At 41.1% G+C, this 20,222-nt stretch overlaps 1 pseudogene across 1 annotated transcript; it reads left to right on the top strand.

Moving 5' to 3' along the window:
• The first annotated feature begins 11,702 nt into the window (after window positions 1–11,702).
• Window positions 11,703–19,310, top strand: LOC143552494 (WAT1-related protein At5g40240-like; annotated as a pseudogene). Its single transcript, XR_013138664.1, has 6 exons — window positions 11,703–11,947; window positions 12,034–12,099; window positions 18,514–18,617; window positions 18,754–18,952; window positions 19,039–19,197; window positions 19,242–19,310. The product of XR_013138664.1 is annotated as a WAT1-related protein At5g40240-like (transcript).
• Window positions 19,311–20,222: the final 912 nt, after the last annotated feature.

Raw genomic sequence — 20,222 nt, 5'->3', positions numbered from 1 at the left:
TGGGCCATCGAACTAGGTGAGCACGCAATAGAATACAAACCTAGGCCAACAATCAAAGGGCAAGTGTTGGCGGACTTTGTCACAGAAGTCCCGCATCACAAAGAAAGAGAATGTTTGACCGAGCAACCACCCCAAGCACCTCCGGAATCAGGACAGATTTGGTCTTTATTCACGGACGGAGCTTCAAGCAGTGAGGGATGTGGTGCATGCCTCAGGCTAGTCAATCCCGAAGGCCATGAGTTTACATATGCCATAAAGTTGGATTTTAAAAGTACCAACAACGAGGCAGAATACGAAGCTTTCTTGGCAGGCTTACGGATAGCCAAAAAGCTTGGGGTGAAACATTTAGAAGCTCGGGTGGATTCCATGCTAATTGCGGAAAAAATAAATGGAACGTATGAAGCTAAGAACGATGTCATGGCTTCTTATTTGTCCCAAGCAAAAGCCCTTATTCACCAGTTCGCCTCTTTCAATGTTATTCACATTAAGAGGAGTGAAAATAAATCCGCGGACACTCTTAGTAAACTGGCTTCAACGAATTTCGAGCATTTTGCAAAAGATATTCGTGTCGAAGTCTTAGACCATCCATCCGTTCCACAAAACCAAGTCCTGGTAATACAAACCGGTGTTGAATCTTGGTTGACACCCATCAAAGCTTATTTATCTTCCGGATCACTTCCAGCAGGAAAAGCCGAGGCTCGGAAAATCAAACATAAAGCTTTAAATTACCAGATAAATGATGACATTTTGTACCGGAGATCATTTCTCGGCCCGCTGTTACGATGTGTAGACGCAAAAGATGCAAATTACCTAATCCGTGAAATCCACGAGGGTATATGTGGACTGCACGTGGGACCGAGAATGACAGTTGCAAAAATCATGAACGCGGGGTACTATTTGCCTGGCATGCACCTGGACGCTGTGCAAGAAATCAGAAAGTGTGATTCTTGCCAGCGGCTGCCCCCAACACCCTGCGACCTAAAAACGAACTGGTTCCGGTAACATCTGCTTGGCCGTTCCAAAAATGGGCTATTGACATCATGGGACCCTTCCCAGAAGCCTCGGGACGAGTCAGATTCTTGATAGTGGCCATAGATTACTTCACTAAGTGGGTGGAAGCCAAACCAGTTGCCTCAATAACGGCATCAAGCGTAAAAAAATTCCTTTGGGAATTCATCATATGCCGGTTTGGCCTCCCGCATGAATTGGTAAGTGATAATGGGACCCAATTTGCTGACAGCGGACTGCAGGAGTGGCTGAAAGAACTTCAAGTCACTCAAGTTTTCACCTCTATAGCTCATCCGCAAGCAAATGGTCAGGTCGAAAGGACTAACCGAACTATCAAGGAGGGAATCAAGGCGAGATTAGGAACTAAACGGATAGGGTGGGTCGACGAACTGCCCCATGTACTTTGGGCTTTTCGCACCCAAAAGAATTCTAGCAACGCAGAATCCCCGTTTAGTGTGACCTACGGCACCGAAGCCATGATTCCCGCTGAAATCGGGATTCCATCGCACGAGTTCTGTTAATCGATGATAATGATCATGAACTCAGGTTGAATCTTGATTTACTCGAAGAAAGGAGAGAATTAGCATCGATCCGCGAGCATAATTACAAGCGACAGCTTCAGAAATATTATAACTCGCGGATCCAAAAATGCGAATTTGATGCGGGAGACTTTGTCTTCCGCAACAACGAGGCTTCCGGTCAGGAACCTCTGGGCAAGTTAGCCCCAACTTGGGGGGGGGGGGTACCTTATAGAATCAAGCAAGTGTTACCTAAAGGTGCCTACAAGTTAGAGAAAATAGATGGGACTGAGATCCCCAGAACTTGGAATGGGGCTCAGTTAAAAAGATGTTATATTTAGCACAAGTGTTTTTCCTATTGGCCTGCGTGCCTCAATAGACTAACAAGCCATATAATTTCCTTTATTGTAAGAAGGCTTATGCCCAATCTATGAAAATCTCGTACTTGTAACATATGTTGTAATCTTTTATTGACAAGAACGAAGATCCGGATAGACACTTATATTATGGTACATAAGACAAAGTGCACCGGAGGAAAACAAGACTTCTTATCATACCAGTCAAAAGAGATTACAAGCAAAAGGAATCGTTTAAAACAAAGTTATTTATACATTCACGGGGCGACATCCTCGTCTTCCGTTTTATCATTCGTTTTCTCGGCTTCCTCTTCTTCCTCATCAAGACCCAATAACTCTTTTAGTTGATCTATAGCATCCTCCTTATCCGCAAGCTTTGATATTTGCTCGGAAAGAGCGAACTTAAGAGTATCAAAATTCTTGGTCTTCTCAATGAGGACGGAAGCAGTATCCTTACCAAACAAGGCATACTCCTCCGGACGCCGACATTCGGAACCAAACTTATAGCCTTCCGCAAAGCCCATCTGTCGTCCAGCTTGTTCGGACGCCTTCAGAAGCACGGCGACACAATTTACAAGGTCATCACTATTCCAGACATCAGTAATAACCTGATAAAATAATTAAGACATGCATAAGCACGAGTACAATGGTCGTTATAATCAAAGTGTAAGATTGAATACCTTGGGAATGCTGCTGATAACAACCATTTCTTGTCCGCATTGGCCAGGACAAGCTCCATCTTATGACCAGCACACTGTAAAGCCTGATCTCGGTTCTTGGCATAAAGGTCGACTAAACGCTTCTCCTTAGCCGTGGATTCGGCCTGAAGAGACCTTATCAGTTCAGCTTGCTCATCCAATTGTTTTTTAAGAGCAACTTTAGCTTCCTCAGAGGACTTGAAAGCTTGGTAACTTTCCTTAGCTACAGTCAAAGCCGCAAATGTTTCTTTCTTGGCATCAAGCAGCTCAAGATCCTTGTCATCAAGTTCTTTGTTCATAGCCAACCAATCCCAGGCTATCTCCTGATTGGTGGAGACAAGATTCGCCATGAGATAAGAGTTGGAATTCAACAACTCTTGGCGAATACGCTCCCTCTGCCGCTTCTTTTCCGCAGGAGGAAGACTCTCTTGAAGAAACTCATAACAGAGATCCGCGTCATTGAATGTGGAATCTTCATGCAATGTCCTACGTGGACAATGCAGAGCAGCTTCTCCCTCATGAGAAGCACGAGAAATTTGACCCTTGTAAGGAAACATACTAATACCCCTGGTCTCGAAATGATGAACGTTATAGTTCGGAGACATGCGGAGAGTATCAGACTCATGACCTCCTTTCTCCATATCCTTCAAAGGAGAGATACTCGTCAGATTGATCGGGTTTTGGAAAGTGTTCTTGGGTGTGGACGACGGAGTTGGAAGTTTCGGAGCCCCCGAATTCTTCAAACCTGAAATACCTTCAGAAAAATCTTTCAGGGCCACTGAAAGATTTAATCAAAGTCAATTAAAAGACATGCGGAGCATGGTTATTTATGTCAAAAACAAACAAACTTACCCATAGAAACATCTTGGGCATCGAGTTCCTGCAAACGGGACCCTAAGTCCGCAGGCTGGCTCATCTTTTTCTTCTTCTTCTTAGGAAGGGCGGTCTCGGCAAGTTGAGATCTGCGTTTTTTAACAACTTTAGATGGTCCCTCGCCAACAATTGGGACCTCGTCCTCAGGAGCAGCATCATCGGCAACATCAGCATCGTCACCACCTCCTGAGGTCTTCTCGGTGGAAACCTTACCAAGTTTGCGGGTCAAACCTGTGGCCATAGGAAAGACATTGGTAGAATCAGTAGTATCAGTACATGGTCTTTCTACGCGAGGTGATGACTCCTCGCTAGAAGAAAGGAGCACAACCACCCCGCTAGAAGTCACAGCAGTAAGAGGTTGAGGTTTTGGAACCTCCTCACCTTCAGCAATCCTCTTCTCACCTTTCGCAAACATTGCTTCGGAAACAACAGGCTTCGCGCGGAGAGGAGAAAATAAGAAGTTATGCTCGGTGCGTTCAAGAAATGGAACGTCGGTTGCAGCAATAGGACGGCGTGCCATCATGCCTCCTACCTTATCCAGTAAAGAGGAAAGAATGGATCATTCCTCTGCAAATTTAACAAAAAGGTAAGAAAAAGAACAAGACCTTGGAATATTGCAAGTAAAAACTTACCTCCACCAGAATTTTCATAGAAAGGCTCTAAGGTCGGGAACGGCCACAAACGGCTCATCTTGGCGTACACTAACGCCGCCTCAGAGATCGCCCGCATGGGCGTTGGCGTCTTTATTAATGAAGTATACCACAGGAGATTAGTCTCCGTGGTAGCAGCAACGGAAGGAAGGGTATCTGTAGCCTTACGATGACTCATCGTAAATGGAATTACACTCTCCCGAACCCAAAAGAATTTAGGTTTCCATTCGTAAAGACTCCGATAGCACTCAGTACCAATAGGGCCCTCGTTACGGCCCCTTTTGGTAGCGGGCCATCCAAACCACCCATCGCGGTGCGTCAGCTTGTAGAACACAGCAAATCGACCTACCGTCGGGTCGATAGTATGAGCCTGGCAACAAAACTCAAAGTGACGTACTCGGAGCATCCCTAGTGGGTGAATATGGGAAATATGGAGGCCGTAGGAAGTCAGAACGTCCTTCACAAACTTCGTTATAGGTAACCGGAAGTTGCTCGTTGTAAAGAACTCTGTATATATGGCCATCTTACCTGTCAGAGGATTAGTCGCAATAGATCCGGCCGCCGGGCGTTCCGGCTTCCATTCTGGAGCCAATCCGTAAATATTGATGACGTCCTCGTACTCTTTCTCTTTCAAATGCACTGTAACCTCATGGATCGACGGAGTATTTTTCTTCTCACCAGCCATATGATAGAAGTTTACAGAAATCTCTCAGATAAGATGGAGGTTTTTTCTGATTACTCTATATGTTGAAAGTGATAAGACCGAATTGGATTCACAAAGGGTTAATTTATACCCATCGCAATAAATGCTCCCTTCTGACTGACAGAGGAAAGAGAAAACGCGGACCATGGGATGATCGACACGTCAGGCGGGAGATTCGAAAAGCGTGACAGGTTGTCAAAAAGGGCATGTCACACGTCTCGTCAACCGTCGCTTAAAATTTCTCTCCCCGTCACTTCACTGGTGTTACCCAAGATAAACGAATTCAAAATTCAAAAAGGAAAATATCTTGCAAAGATATTATCAAACCAAAAGTTCTTTCCATTTAAATATTCACAAGTGATTACAAAAATATGGAAAAGAAATTGCAAAAGCCTAAATCCCAAAACCTATCTACGGATTAGAAGCAGACGTGCCTTCCGGAGAATTTGAAGCCTCGTCCTCAGACTCGTCATCCTCAGATTCATCTTCGATATAGACGCGTAATTGTTTTACGCCATCTTCATTCAAAGCAAACTCCGGAAGCATATTTTCTAGCGGCAAAACAAGATCATTAAACTCTTGAACCCGCATGTCTAATTCTTGTTTCGCGTCAAGGCCATGTAGCGGGTGGTTCTCAATAGGTAGTCCGGACTGAGAGAACACCAAACCTTCGTTGAAGCCTCCCACTCGCCCAACTGCCTTAGCAGCAGTCGTCAAGTTAACAAAGGAGTCAGTGAGTTCTCTACTCTTTTTAACATAATGAATGACCTAACAACAAAACATAAAAGACATGTCAGCACAAAGATAGAAGTACACGGATAGAATAAATATGAAGAAATCCTACCGAGCTCAGACCACGGTTGAGGAAGTATTGTCTCTCTCGCTCGGCACGCTCCGCTCTATCACGAAGTCCTTGTAATTCGGCGGAGGCTTGGGTACTTGCTTCAGTGTGAGATTGCAAGAGGGAGTCATATGCAGACTGCATATCAACAATAGTTTTATCTTTAAGCTCAGACTGATCCCCTTGCAATCGTAACGCCTCCTCTAGATCTTGGATTCGGGCATTTTGGCGAGACACTTCGTCCTCGCCAATTCATCTTTGTTCCTTTGGGTCTCAGCTCGGGAAGCCTCGAGAGTGTTGTTAGACCTCTCGTAAGCTTCCTTCCAACCTTGAGCAGCAGCAGCACTCCGGTCCTGCTCAGCTTTAAGTGTGGCTTGAGCATCAATCAGCTTCCACCTAGCCGCAGCCGCCGCCTTACGCTGCTCCTCAGCATATGCCTCCGCGGCCTTAACGGCCTCGGAAGCCACACTCAGCTTTCCACCCATTGTACGCCACTCCCGCAAGATCTCTTGGGTCTGGGCTACAGTATTAGCCAAAGACACGGATAAACCAGTGTGAAGATCATCGCGAGAGCGGTCCCGAAGATCTTTCATTTCGGCAGGAGGCACGCGGTGCTTCACAAAATTCATACACGTTTCAGGGTTGGTAAAAGGTGACCCATTGATAATATCCCATGGTGGGACAAACAAATCAAAATCCCCTCCTAATTGCGCATCCCCGTAATACTGGGAGCTTGAGGTTTCACACCGTATAGGCATCGAGAAGGATTGTGGTGACGCACCTTGCGTTGACCCTCTCCCGGCTTCATGGACGGATGGTCCAAACAGCGAACTCCTCATCACATTTGTAGTCAAAGGTGATGGGGAAAATTGCTCAGTAGAAGGACGAAACGGAGACCCATGAACCAGAAACCCAGCATCGTCAACAATTGGGTTATCTTCCCCGTTCCCGGTAGCAACCCCATCATCGAAAAGATAATCTATCGACAAATTGGATACTGGGCGCACACTAGTCCCCTCTGCACGCGCTTCGGTGGGAAGAGTACCAGGTTTGTCCTCAACCACCTTTTCTGGGGAAAGAGATGGTTGCCTCTCAACAATCGGAGTAGGCGTGGATAACTTCTCAACCACGTCATCCTCCACAATCAGTGGATCTACACAAGAAATTTGCAATCAGATCCGGACGTTAAGAGAAGTTAAAAAATTTTTTAGCAATAGAAACTCACCAGTCACCGTTCCCAGACGTTTCGCAAGACTAGGCTCCGGCTTCCTCGAGCGCCGGGTTTGCTGTTTCTTTGTCTTAGGTCCTTTCCCGGCACCAGCGGCGCTAGTACCCGCATCACTTGCCTGAGAAGTTCGGAGAGACCTCTTCCGGTATAATTCTGCCAACAAATGCGAAACAGACGAAGTTTCAGGAGCGTCATCCGAGCTTTCCCCCTCGGAAGTGGTAGAATCGTCACTTAAGATAACGATTGTTCCATCCGAGGTTAGCACATTGAGAGGATGAGGGTTCAAAATATACGCACCTGTTTCAAAAATAGAATCCGAGACAACCGGCTCGGCCCGCACACTCACAGGAAAGATGAAGAATTTAGCATTCCTCTCCAGGACAGGCACCTGCTTAAGGTCGCGGATAGTTTTCCCCACGGACCCCTTATCATCATACAGGGCGTTAAGCATGGATTCTAAACCTGAAGAACAAACACGAAGTTTAAAAACAGAACTTCGGAGGATTAAATAATAAAAAAAAAGTTGTAAACTTACGACCGTCCGGCTCCACGAAAACAGGCTCCATACCGGGAGCAGGCCATAGGCGGCTCATCCCTGCCCAGACAAGGGCCTCCTCAGGCAATACCCGCATTGGTGTTAGCGGGGCTGTCAGTTTGCGGACCCAGTCGCGGTTCTCATGAGCGGCCAGAGTAAGATCAATTAAAGGCTCGTTGCCTGACCGACGAACCATGGCTTCCGACACCACATCCTCCGATATCCAGAAGAACTTCCTCTTCCAGTCTTTGGATATCGTCCCAACCTCGCGCTCGAAAGCCTGTCAGACGACGAATGACAAGAAAACCACCCATTTTGACGGGTCATCTTGTAAAATACGGCGAAACGGTCCAGCCGAGGTACCATCTCATGAGCCATACATACGAACTCGAAGTGACGAATTCTCATGACGGCACCTGGGTGAAGCTGGGACAAGTGAATCCCAAACGCCTTCACCACCTTCATAAAAAACTTTGTGACAGGAAGACGGAAGTTTCCCGACACAAAATAGTCAGCATATAATGCCATCTTCCCGGGAGGGGGGAAACTAGCAATAGAACTGGCAGAAGGGAATTCCGACCCCCACTTCCCGGTGGAATGCTATATGTTTCAATAAGTTTTTGATACTCATCTTGGTCCCACTGCACCTCTATCTCATCAACTTCTGCCATCGTGCTAGTCATAAACGTCAAATGCCTGGTATGATGATAAAATCAAAGGAATATGCAGAGAGTTTCAGAGAAAGAAAATAAGAGAGTAGTCAAAATACGAAGACAATAAAGCTTGAAAAAGAAGTTAACTCCCCCTATATATACTCATCGCAATTAATGCGATGGGATACGAACAGTGGAGAGAGAAAAATTCGACCAACGGATACTCGCCACGTCACGCGGGAAAATTCGAAAAAGTGAAAAAGTTGTACAGTCGGGTACAGTTGCAGCCTTCATAAACGTCCTGTCACCTGCACACGCGCCTGCAAGCTGTCAACTTGTCCTTTTTTCATGGTTATCCACAACAAACAGAAGATATTTTCTACCAACTTATAAAGAATAAACCCCCCCAAATACACATTAAGTCCAAAATTTCACCCGCATAAAGTACTTCACGCGGAAGAAACAATGGACTGGGGGGACTTATAGAGGTAGGGTACTGAAAAGACCCAAATACCCTTAAGTAACACCCGCGGGTCAACCGTGAACCTACCACAAGTCACCCGCGGGACATATAAACCATCTGCATAAGCATTTGAGGAAGAAACACCCTCGGAGAACATGCGGAAGCACCTTGGCACCCTCAGGAGTCATCCGCAAGAAGGAACTTTCTTCCGCGTTAATGACTGTGAGGTATTACCTTGGGAACAGCTGTCAACAGTCAAATACCTTCCAGAAGATCTACCAAGATGCTTTCTTGGGCAATACGTGACCTCTCAACCAATCAATAAAGGACACCTGGCAAGGCCATTATAACCGTGCACATGGCCAGTGTTGCCCATCAGCCTATATCAAAAGGACGCGTGTCCAGGTGGTTATACATGCACATGCAACGTATAAACCGAACCTATCAAAAGAGGACACGTGTCCAGGTGGTTACGAGAGCATCTTCTTAAGGGCAGCTGGCCCAATCACTCTTCCCACACTCTTCGGCTATAAATACTCTCTTCGTTACCATGAGGTATTCATTCACTCTCACTGTACTCTCTCAATTTACTTAAGTGCTTATCTTCTACAGAACAGTACTTATTCTCACGCCGGAAGGTGGTTATGGGAAGACCCCCCCTCTTGTCCTACCCGTAACAAGACTCACGGTGTCTGTTTTGCAGGTTCTGGTCACTGGACTTTGGGAGGTTGTACTCATATCTTGGTTGTAATTATCGTATCCTACCTTGTGGACTCATTAGATCCAGGACCCATACCCGGGGATTGGATCTGTGTTTCTTCAGATAGGTTTGAAATCTATACGTTTGCGGTGCAAACTGAGAGCTGAATACATAACCGGTTCATTAGGCTTGGAACCCTTTGATATCATCATATAAATTGGCTGGTTTCTGGGGAGTGGCCCGGCACTCAGTTTTAAGTGATAAGAAGATGGGTAACGTTCATTCTCTTAATTTTAATTGAATTTTAATGTAATTCAGCACAGTCTTTTTAGTAAAAAGATTTGGCCAAAAAGTTGTGTAAATATCTAACTTGAGACCTTTCATATTATTTTTATTTATGTAAGTGCTTATTGCTTATTTTTTCTGTTAGAAGTTAATTAGTATATGTTTTCAATAGAACTTTCTTTTTGAAAATTTTTCAATACAATCAACCTAAACATATTATTGTTTTAAAATATATTATGTTTATGAGTCTGGTTAAGGTGTGGAACTAGTAAACAAAATAAAAGACATATATCTTCAAGTCGTTTTAGCCTGTCCCACATGTCCAACCAAACCACTTGGCTTGCTACACATAATAACTCCTAAAGTTATTATCCAAAAGGGACAATAACACTATTCGAAACACGTACCCTAAGATCAAGGACTGGTTTTGCAATTTCACCAAAATTGAATTGTTGTTGCAAACTATTAAGACCATCCGTGGTCCAACTTTGAACGCGACGTTTTGGTGTATAACGCCGGGGGCACCCCCCTCTCCCCCGGTGTTTTGGGATTATTTTTTTAAGCGTTATATACATAACGCGTAAAATGGCTCCAATATAAAAAAAACTAGCCGTTAACTAACCGTTGGGAGCCGTTGGAATTAAAAAAAAAATATTTTTTATATATTAAACCAACTCATTCCCGATCAAAACTTATCAAACTTATTAAAAATCTCTTTCAACTCTATAATTCCTCACACATAATTCACTATATAAATGGATCCTCCATCTATATATAAACGGTTTTTCAGGCCCGACCAACAAGCCGATGACGAGGCGGAGGAACAGGCGGTTACGAGGCACATTATCTGAGAGAGCCCAACTGGAACGATCTACGACGTCTTTACGAGGCACATACAAGGGTGCATGGTTTCCCCGGCATGATAGGGAGTGTAGATTGCATGCATTGGGAATGAGCTAATTGTCCAACTGCATGGCGATGTTAATTCACACGAGGTGACCATAGGGACCAACGGTCAGCCTTCAAGCGATTGTTTCATACGACCTTTGAATTTGGTCGGCATTCTTTGGTGTTCCCGGTTCCAACAATGACATAACCGTCTTAGAGCAGTCTCCTGTGATGGAGATTTACATATCTGGGACCGTTCTCGTCGCTTCGTTTTGGGCTAACGATAACTTCTATCATCATGGGTATTATCTGGGTGATGGAATATATCCCGAGTATGCGATAATCGTTAAAACATTCAGATACCCGATGGATGAAAAAAGACAGTATTTTAAGAAAGTGCAAGAGTCTGCGAGAAAGGATATCGAGAGGTGTTTTGGTGTTCTTCAACAACGATGGCATTTTGTTAAAAATCCTTGTCATCTATGGTCTTTAGAAAGAATGAAATGTGCTATATGTGCGTGTATCATAATGCATAACATGATCATCGAGGACGAGGGAAGAGCAATATGTTCAACTTTCATACCGGACTCGGATCCACCACAGACTCCGGCAAGTATGGAGCAAAAACTCGAAAACTCAGATTCCGTGCGGTCAAAAGAGATACATAACGCACTAAAGGAGGATTTGGTGCAACATATTTGGACGACTCGGCCTTTGCCTGGTGAAAACGATGATCAAAACGAGGGCAACAATGAAGACGATGATGAAGACGACGACGACGAGAACGAAGACGAAGGCGATGCAGACGAAGTGGGCGACGAGGACGAGGACGAATAGGGAGAAGACGACGACGGCGAGTAGTTTTTTTTTAATGTAATATTTATTTAATAAAATATTATTGTTATTTGATTATTCTTATTAAAAAAATTAAAAAAAAAGTGTAAAAGTGACTGGGCGTCACGTGGCGCATAATGCCTGGGGGTGGTTTATGACTACACCTTGTTTTTGTATAAAGTCATAACTCTGACTGGGCGCCACGTGACTTATAATGCCTGGGGTGAGACTTTATGACTACTCATGATCTAGCTTGTTACACATAATAACTCCTAAAGTTATTATCCAAAAAGACAACACTATTCGAAACACGTACCCTAAGATCAAGGGCTGGTTTTGCAATTTCATCAAAATTGAATTGTTGTTGCAAACTATTAAGAATCACAAACATAAAATGATAAAAATAGGTGGGTTCTAACTATCAATCACATCATAGTATTCAATATATGATACGTAAACTCAATATAATAATAATAAGAAGAAGAATAAAGAGAGAGAATCTAGAGAGAAAATGGGTGTTGAAGATGGAAGGAATTTAATCTATAAAGATGTATTGCCATTTGCAGGGATGTTGATGATTGAATTCATGCTTTTAGGTGGTAACACACTTTACAAATCAGCAAGTGTTGAACTCATAAACTCTTATGTTTTCACCTTCTATGTTTTCCTCGTTGGCTTCATCTTCCTCTTGCCATGCCTCTTTGTCCTGCACAGGTTTTTCGGATTAAATCGGATTAATGGTTTCTTATATTTGTTTGATTTTTAGTTAAGTAAAAACAATTTTGAATGTTTGATTGCAGAAGCACAAGCATCCCACCCATAAAGATCTCTTTTGCTGGGAAAATATTTATCCTTAGTTTCCTCATGTAAGTTAATTACCACTGTTTTATCTCTAAGGGTTGAGTTGACGGATTGACAGGTTCAAATCAGTACGTTTAAATGCTTTACATGAACAATACCAATATTTTTTACTTTGGTAAAAACCGTCAATCTTAATTAGTTACCTGCAAATTAAAAAAGTGTGTACCCCGAAAACAACCCATTATATCATTTTATTTGAATGTTTCAAATGGGTTGACATATATGTACTAATTAAATTGTAAACATGTTAATTGGATTGTAAAAATTGGTTAAATGGGTTACGGATTGACATGTTTTATTAATGATTCATACAGGCTGAGGGTTAACTGTACATGTCAACCAAAAATATTTTGTTTATTAAACGGGGCGGATACATACGTCAAAAATTTGATTATTTTTCGTATCATGCTGAATATTTATTTTTAATTGATTTATGATACACTAAATTCATGTTTCGGTCCTTCATGTTTATACTTTATGCCATCTTGTAGCTTTTGTACTTAAATTATTAAATTACAATAATAATCTAATATTTAAAATGTTTTTTTTGTCCTTCTCTCTCTTTCTTTTCTGTCGTTTTCTTTTAATCTTTTATATCATTTTTATCTTATAAACTTTTTACAAAAATACTTTTTAATTAAATTCTTTTATTATTTGTGTGATTAAGCTCTTTACTTTTCTCATCAAACAAATTAATTTAGGACATGTGTTCACATCTATTAAATATAATAAAATAATTATTATAATACTCTCTTTATATATACCAGGAAACTACTGTAGTACAATACCGTATATGCACAAAACCGAATGGGAAAAATATTAATTACTGTTGACATAAATATAATGATTCAAGCGGATATCTTTGGTGAAAACTTCAACGGTAACTTATTGACTTGAGTTGTCCACCCGTTTAGTATATTCACCTTCATATTTATTTTCCTTGGTGTGGCTATAGATTCTTGTTTTTGGTCTAACTCCGTTAACTACAACAAAGAATGAACAAAATAAAAAATATTGAGCGTTGATTGAAACACGTATTCAGTATGCTTCAATTAAAATAGATTCATACTCTCTACTAAAAAGTAAATAGTTTGTCTGTCTCCCAGGGTACAACAACCAGTATATCGGTATGTGTACTGCCGGAGATGACGCTCGCACATGAGATTGCACCAGGTATATCCGTATTCTTGAAAGGAGTATGGAAGAATAAGACGATGATGAAATCTAGTAGAGAGTACTCCTCTCTATAGGTTCTCAACATATTGGTGTCTTCAAGTGTTCTCACTTTTCCAAACACTTTTGTTGCTATTTCTACTTGTATTTTTCGAGTCTCTTTACAAAATGAGCTATATAAACAAATGGTGAGTGAGAAGTCTCACTTAAACAGAGACTTAATACTTTAATAAAACTCATTGGGAGTCATAAAAAACTCTACCTAAGAGTTTCAACAAACGAAAAGTGGAATGTGTGATGTTGAAGTGGATATGAAGGACACATGCCATTTTCCTCTAAATCTTCATATGGTACTTAATAGGTAGTCTCGCCAACATCATATATACCCTAACTTTGTCATCATACAACCAAATTCATGCACTAAGAGTAAGACCTTGCCAACTGTTAGTGTATCGCGATCGGTAAAACTAGCTTTTCCTTGCCATGCATATAGGTGTGCCCTGGAAATCAATAAATAACACATGATAATATTGTCAAATGGAAAAATCAAAGTTGTTTATTGATTGTATTCGTTGTAATTCCAGAAGAGAAAAAGAAATCTTAAATAGAGAGTACAATTCTTAAGTATAGAAATACAATAAAAAAGATTTGAGAGTCCTTGATTCTTGCTTCAACGTTCCTTTGCTAGCTGGCAATAGTTTTCAAATCTCTAAGTAAGGAAATGATGTAAACACTATCCATATGTATGTATTATAATATTGTATTTTACTTTTCTAACACTCCCCCTCAAGTTGAGTAGTGGGGTCTCCAATACTTAACTTTCCAAGACATTTGATGAATATCCTTCCATTGACAGCTTTTGTTAATATATTTGCTAACTGATCTTCTGATCGGATGAACGGTAACTCTATAATTCTAGCATCAAGTTTTTCTTTGATGATGTTTCGATCAACCTCAATGTGTTTTGTACGATCGTGTTGGACTGGATTCTCTGAAATTTGTATTGCGGTTCTGTTATCACACATAATCTTGCTTGCTTCGCTTGGAGGGAACCCGGCCTTAGTCAGAAGTTTGTGGATCCATATGACTTCTGCTAAGCCTCGTGCAATTCCCCTGAATTCGGCTTCAGCGCTAGATAAAGCTACTACCTTTTGTTTTTTGCTTCTCCAGGTTACTAAGTTTCCACCAACTAGAGTGAAGTAACCTGATGTAGATCTTTGGTCGTCTTGATCTCCCGCCCGGTCTGCATCAGTATATAGTTGTACCTTTAAATGTTTGTTTTGCTGGAAGAGAACTCCATGACCCACTGTTCCTTTGAGATAACTCATAATCCTCATTACTGCTTCCATATGTGATACTTGAGGTTGATGCATAAACTTGCTAACGACTCCAACTGCATATGCTATATCAGGACGAGTATGTGAGAGGTATATTAGTTTGCATACGAGGCGTTGGTATCTTCTTTATTTGTTAGCTTAGATTCTTTTTTCATCCGGAGTTTATGATTCACCCTTATTGGTGTGTCGACAGGCTTGCAGTCAATCATTCCCGTCTCGGCTAGGAGGTCAAGGATATACTTTTTCTGGCATATAAAAATCCCCCGTTTGGATCTTAGTACCTCAATTCCAAGAAAGTACTTAAGTCTTCCTAAATCCTTCATTTCAAAATCTGTGAACAAGTTTGCCTTCAACTTCCTCATTTCTTCCTCATCATTTCCTGTAATTATCATGTCATCAACATATATAATTAAACAAGTTACAAGTTTACCTTTTCGTTTGAGGAACAATGTATGATCGGAGTTGCTTTGTTGGTATCCATATTTCTTCATTGCTAGAGTAAATCTTCCAAACCAAGCTCGAGGAGATTGCTTGAGCCCGTAGAGTGATTTCTTCAATCTACAAACTTCATTTGTCTTGAAATTCATTGCGAACCCTGGCGGAGCTTCCATGTAAACTTCTTCTTCTAATTATCCGTGTAAGAAGGCATTCTTCACATCAAACTGATGAAGAGGCCATCCTTCATTTGCAGCGATGGAAAAAAGAACCCTTATTGTGTCAAATTTTGCTACCGGAGAAAACGTTTCTGAGTAGTCAACCCCATATGTTTGGGTGTAACCTTTAGCTACTAATCTTGCTTTATACCTTTCAATTGTTCCATCGGGTTTGTGTTTGATTGTAAAGACCCAACGGCACCCCACTGGCTTCTTTTCTGGAGGAAGGTCACATTTTTCCCAAGTGTTGTTTTTAATTAGTGCCTTTATTTCGGTATCCATTGCATCCTTCCAACTCTTTGATTCAAGGGCTTGTTCTACAGATGTAGGAATTTGTTCAGTGTATAGGGAAGACATAAAGGCCTTGGCTTCTTGGGAAAGGTTCCCTTTGGCTATGTTCGCCGTGGGATACCTAGAGGATTTAGACTGTCTTTCTAGAGAGTATTGTTTTGCTGGGATGCCTCTGTTGACTCTTGGTGGAAGAACATACCCCTCGGTTGTTTCCTCCTGTCTTATTCCTTCTTGTATATGTTCATCTTGTTCCTCTTGTATTATTTGTTCAATTTGGATGTTAGGTTGGGATGATAACGGACTGGAACACTGATTGTTGGTCGTTTCCGCTTGTCTTGTCCCTTCTTGTATCAATTCTTCTTGTTCCACCTGCATTGTTTGTTCTACTTCTATCTCGGATGTTAGGTTGGGATGATTTTGGTCTGGAACATTGATTGTTGGTCCACCAGATTGTTGTATTGTTGGTCCAGTAGATCGTTGTGAAGTGTGTGACTCATCTTGGGTACTGTGATTGACTTCTTCGGATGATGAAGCCCATTTTGAAACCCATTTTAGCCAACTCAGTGAGTCATGTTCTTTCTCCCCCTGACCACTGTGATCGGAGGTATAAAAGAACTCAGTTTCGAGGAAGTCACAGTTCATGGTAGTATACATATGACGGGTTTTTGGACTGTAGCAGCGGTACCCTTTTTGATTGACACCGTAGCCTACAAATACACATTTTTCAGCGCAAGGATCGAGTTTGTCTCGATTGTTTTTGGGTATGTGGACAAAGACAGAGCACCCAAATATTCGTGGTTGCAATGTAAGGTCAGATGGTAGATTGGTAAATTCTGAAAGAGCTTGAAGAGGGGTTTTTAGGTCAAGGGCTTTTGTTGGTAGTCGATTGATGAGATACGTAGCAGTAGCTAGAGCTTCAGGCCAGAATGACTTAGGAACTTGAGATTCAATCAAGACAGCTCGAGTTATTTCTAGGAGAATGCGGTTTTTCCGTTCGACGGTGCCGTTTTGTTCAGGAGTGTGGGGGCATGATGTTTGGTGAACTATTCCTTTCGTTTGACAGAAATGTTTCATTGAATCGTTTATGTACTCCCCTCCATTATCGGATCGAAGAATTTGGATATTTGTCTTAAATTGTGTTTGTATCATGGCATAAAACATTATAAAGTTATCAAAAACTTCATATTTATGTTTTAAAAAATAAATCCATGTCATACGAGTGCAATCATCGACAAAGATAACAAAAAAACGAAAATTTTGTCCACCAACGACTTTTGCCGGTCCCCAAACGTCCGAATGGATAAGGGAAAATGGTGAATTAACTTTCGTGTTATTTGGTTTAAAAGTGTGTCTATGGCTTTTGGCAATGACACAAGTTTCACAATTTAATGTCTCATTTAAGGGAAATAATTTCGGAAATAAAAGATGTAAATAACCGATAGATGGGTGTCCCAATCTCCTATGCCATAACCAAGCTTCTCTGTTAATAGTTCCATGAGCCAGCATTACAGTGCCATGTTGAGTCACTTCTTCCACATAATATAATCCGTGGCGTTCAGTGCCACGCCCAATAATCGCTTCCGTCCTGATATCTTGTAATATACAGAAGGTCGGGTGCATTAAAACGGTACAATTTAATTCTTTTGTCACATGACTAATAGATAATAATTTATGTGACAAAGACGTAACATACAGACAATTCGAAAGTTTTAAAGTGGGTGATATTTCAATGGTTCCTCCTCCTTTTACAGGAACAACCTCCCCATTCGCGGTTTTTATGTGGTTAATTTTTGGTTGAGATTTTAAAACTATATCAGATAATTCATACGTCATGGAGTCGGTAGCACCACAATAAAATATCCATGATTTATTCAAATTTTCATGTTTTTCAACCATATTAACTTCTCCCATGGATTTATTTAGATTATTTTCATGAAAAACATAATCTCCGGCGACTTCCAAAATAGAACCTTTATACATTTGGCCAGTATCAAAAATAATAGATTCGTTATTCATATTGTTGACTCTTCAGTGGGTTTGTTTAAAAAAACATATTCTTGAGACTCTTTGTTAGTATAAATAGATCTTTTAAGATTTTTACTGAATTTTGTATTTTCTTCCGGAGATGTATTAATGAACTAAAGGGTCTATAAACAATGGATTGCAAATACAACCCTTTACCTCTCTGGTCGCTATTCATGTGGTATGAACCTTCTTCCTCAGCAGATGCAACACCACCGAATCCTCCACCCTGGTTGTCGAGATTTCCGGCAGCGCTAGACCCGGTGTTGCCGATGGCGGAAGCCACCGCCTTTGCTCCTTCTTTATTCCACTTTTTGAGCCCTTCGTTCCACCCTTTGGGAAAGCCGGCGAGTTTAAAGCACCACTCTCTGGTGTGTTTCTTCATCCCACCATGGCTGCACTTTAATTTTGTCTTATCTATCCGGGTTTGTTTCTGAGTTTGATGTTGCCTGTTGAAACTATTTTTGAGAAAATTAGTGTGCTGCAATGCGAGGTCACCGCTGAGATGTTTTTATCACGGGTTCAAAAAAGGAGGGTGAAGTATGGTGTTTATAAGGCTGAACGGGTGGTAAAAAGGAAAAAAATAAAGGTAGATGATGAGCGATTTCGAGCAGATCAATCCTAAGACCATGTACTCTGCTTTGATACCATATTGTCAAATGGAAAAATCAAAGTTGTTTATTAATTGTATTCGTTGTAATTCCAGAAGAGAAAAAAAATCTTAAATAGAGAGTACAATTCTTAAGTATGGAAATACAATAAAAAAGATTTGAGAGTCCTTGATTCTTGCTTCATCGTTCCTTTGCTAGCTGGCAATAGTTGTCAAATCTCTAAGTAAGGAAATGATGTAACCACTATCCATATGTATACGTATTATAATATTGTATTTTACTTTTCTAACAGATAATACATATAGTAACTATGGTATAATGTCATATGACAGGTACTTGTCACAAATATTGGTCTAAAGTATGGTTCTCCTACCCTCTCATCGATCATGAGCAACCTTTCACCGGCGTTTACCTTTGTGCTTGCATTCATTTTCAGGTTATCTTTCCAATCACCGATTGTTTTACCAAGAATATCTTTCGAATTACAAGAAGGTGACGACTTTAAATAATGTATTTAATTTAATATTTACATAGCCTAAGGCTCAAAGAGCAAACTCACTTGCATTTGATAGGATGGAAAAGGTACGCTTGCTAAGCTATACAAGTCAAGCTAAAATTATAGGAACATTAGTGTCGATATCAGGAGCGATTATAGCAACAGTTTATAGCGGCCCGACACTTTTATCGACTTCAGTGAACACGGACTGGATTATTGGAGGTATTTTACTTGCAGGTCAATATTTTCTTCTTGCCTTCGCTCTAGTTGCCCAGGTACTTACTACACTTGCACTATAAGTTACGATGAATAATACTGTATATGTTCTCAAAAAACATGAGCATTGTTAAAACTGTTGCAGGCCAAGATATTGGTGGAGTATTCGGTGGACCTCATTGTAGTGCTTGTGTTCAGCATAAGTGGACTGTTTGTAGCTGGAGTTGGAGCGTTAATCATGGCAAGAGATGTAGAAGCTTGGAAGCTAAGGCTTGATGTTGTTTTAACCACTATACTGTACATGGTAAGATGTGATAAGTGGTATCTGCATTTGTGTGTTCTTTTAAGTATCAATATGCGTCTTTGTATGTTTCATATGAGAATAAAAAAGAGAATGCGAATAATGATCCTGAATAACCGGACCAAACCGTAGCCCAAGAAATTCCATTGTCGAAGCGGAATATGAAAACCACTATATGATATGTTCATAAGTCATTATAAAAACTTAAGAAACAACGTAAGAATTGGTGTACTTTTGTGTGCAAGGGTTTTCTTCAGGATTCTTTAACGTTGTGGTACAAATTTGGGTGCTGCGGTTGAAAGGTCCGGTATATGTAGCCATGTTCAAGCCATTAACTATTGTCATAGCGGTGTTCATGGGTGTCACGATTCTTGGTGATTCGCTACATCTTGGAAGGTTATTTATCTTGACCTCAATTTCATTATTTCCTGCACACAATACCCCGTGTGTGTTGTCTAAGGCTATGTGTTGTGGCGGGGCTTTACTGTCCCTCCACGCCATCGTCACGTAGGAAACAGAGCTTTAATGCCATTCTCAATAAAGCCCCGTTGTGATGTAAAGCTTCAATTACCATATTATATACATATATACGTCTCTATGTATGTGTTCGTGTATGAGAGAGAAAGTGACGGTTGGCCCCGGCTTCCATCAATACCGTCCCGGTATGTGTTTAAAGCTTCTCTTCCTATAGCCCCTTCTTTAAAGCCTTGACGTGGTGTTTGGGGCTTTAAAGCCCCTCATTGCCTTCTATACCGCCCACAACAAGTGGTGTTATGAAGTAATTCGATTAATGGTGGGTGGTAGGTCGTGTATGTTACATGGGTTGCGTTATTTCTAAATATATTAATGGACCTTTTTTTTATTAATGATCATCTACTTTAAAAAAGTTAAAAGTTAAATTCATGTACAATGCAAACCGAATTTTCTTTTGTTATTACATTATCGGCTCTTTAAATCCAATTTAGTGTGGTTCTAAAAATTATGTACACCAAATCATAATAATAAATCGATTTTAGAAAATAACGATG

Source organism: Bidens hawaiensis, unplaced genomic scaffold, assembly GCF_021521415.1.
Source record: "Bidens hawaiensis isolate Kalapana, Puna unplaced genomic scaffold, B.hawaiensis_p1.1 tig00001032_1, whole genome shotgun sequence".
In the NCBI taxonomy this organism is placed as follows: domain Eukaryota; kingdom Viridiplantae; phylum Streptophyta; class Magnoliopsida; order Asterales; family Asteraceae; genus Bidens; species Bidens hawaiensis.
Note: the sequence above shows the minus strand (reverse complement) of the source record. Positions and strands in the feature narration are given on the sequence as shown.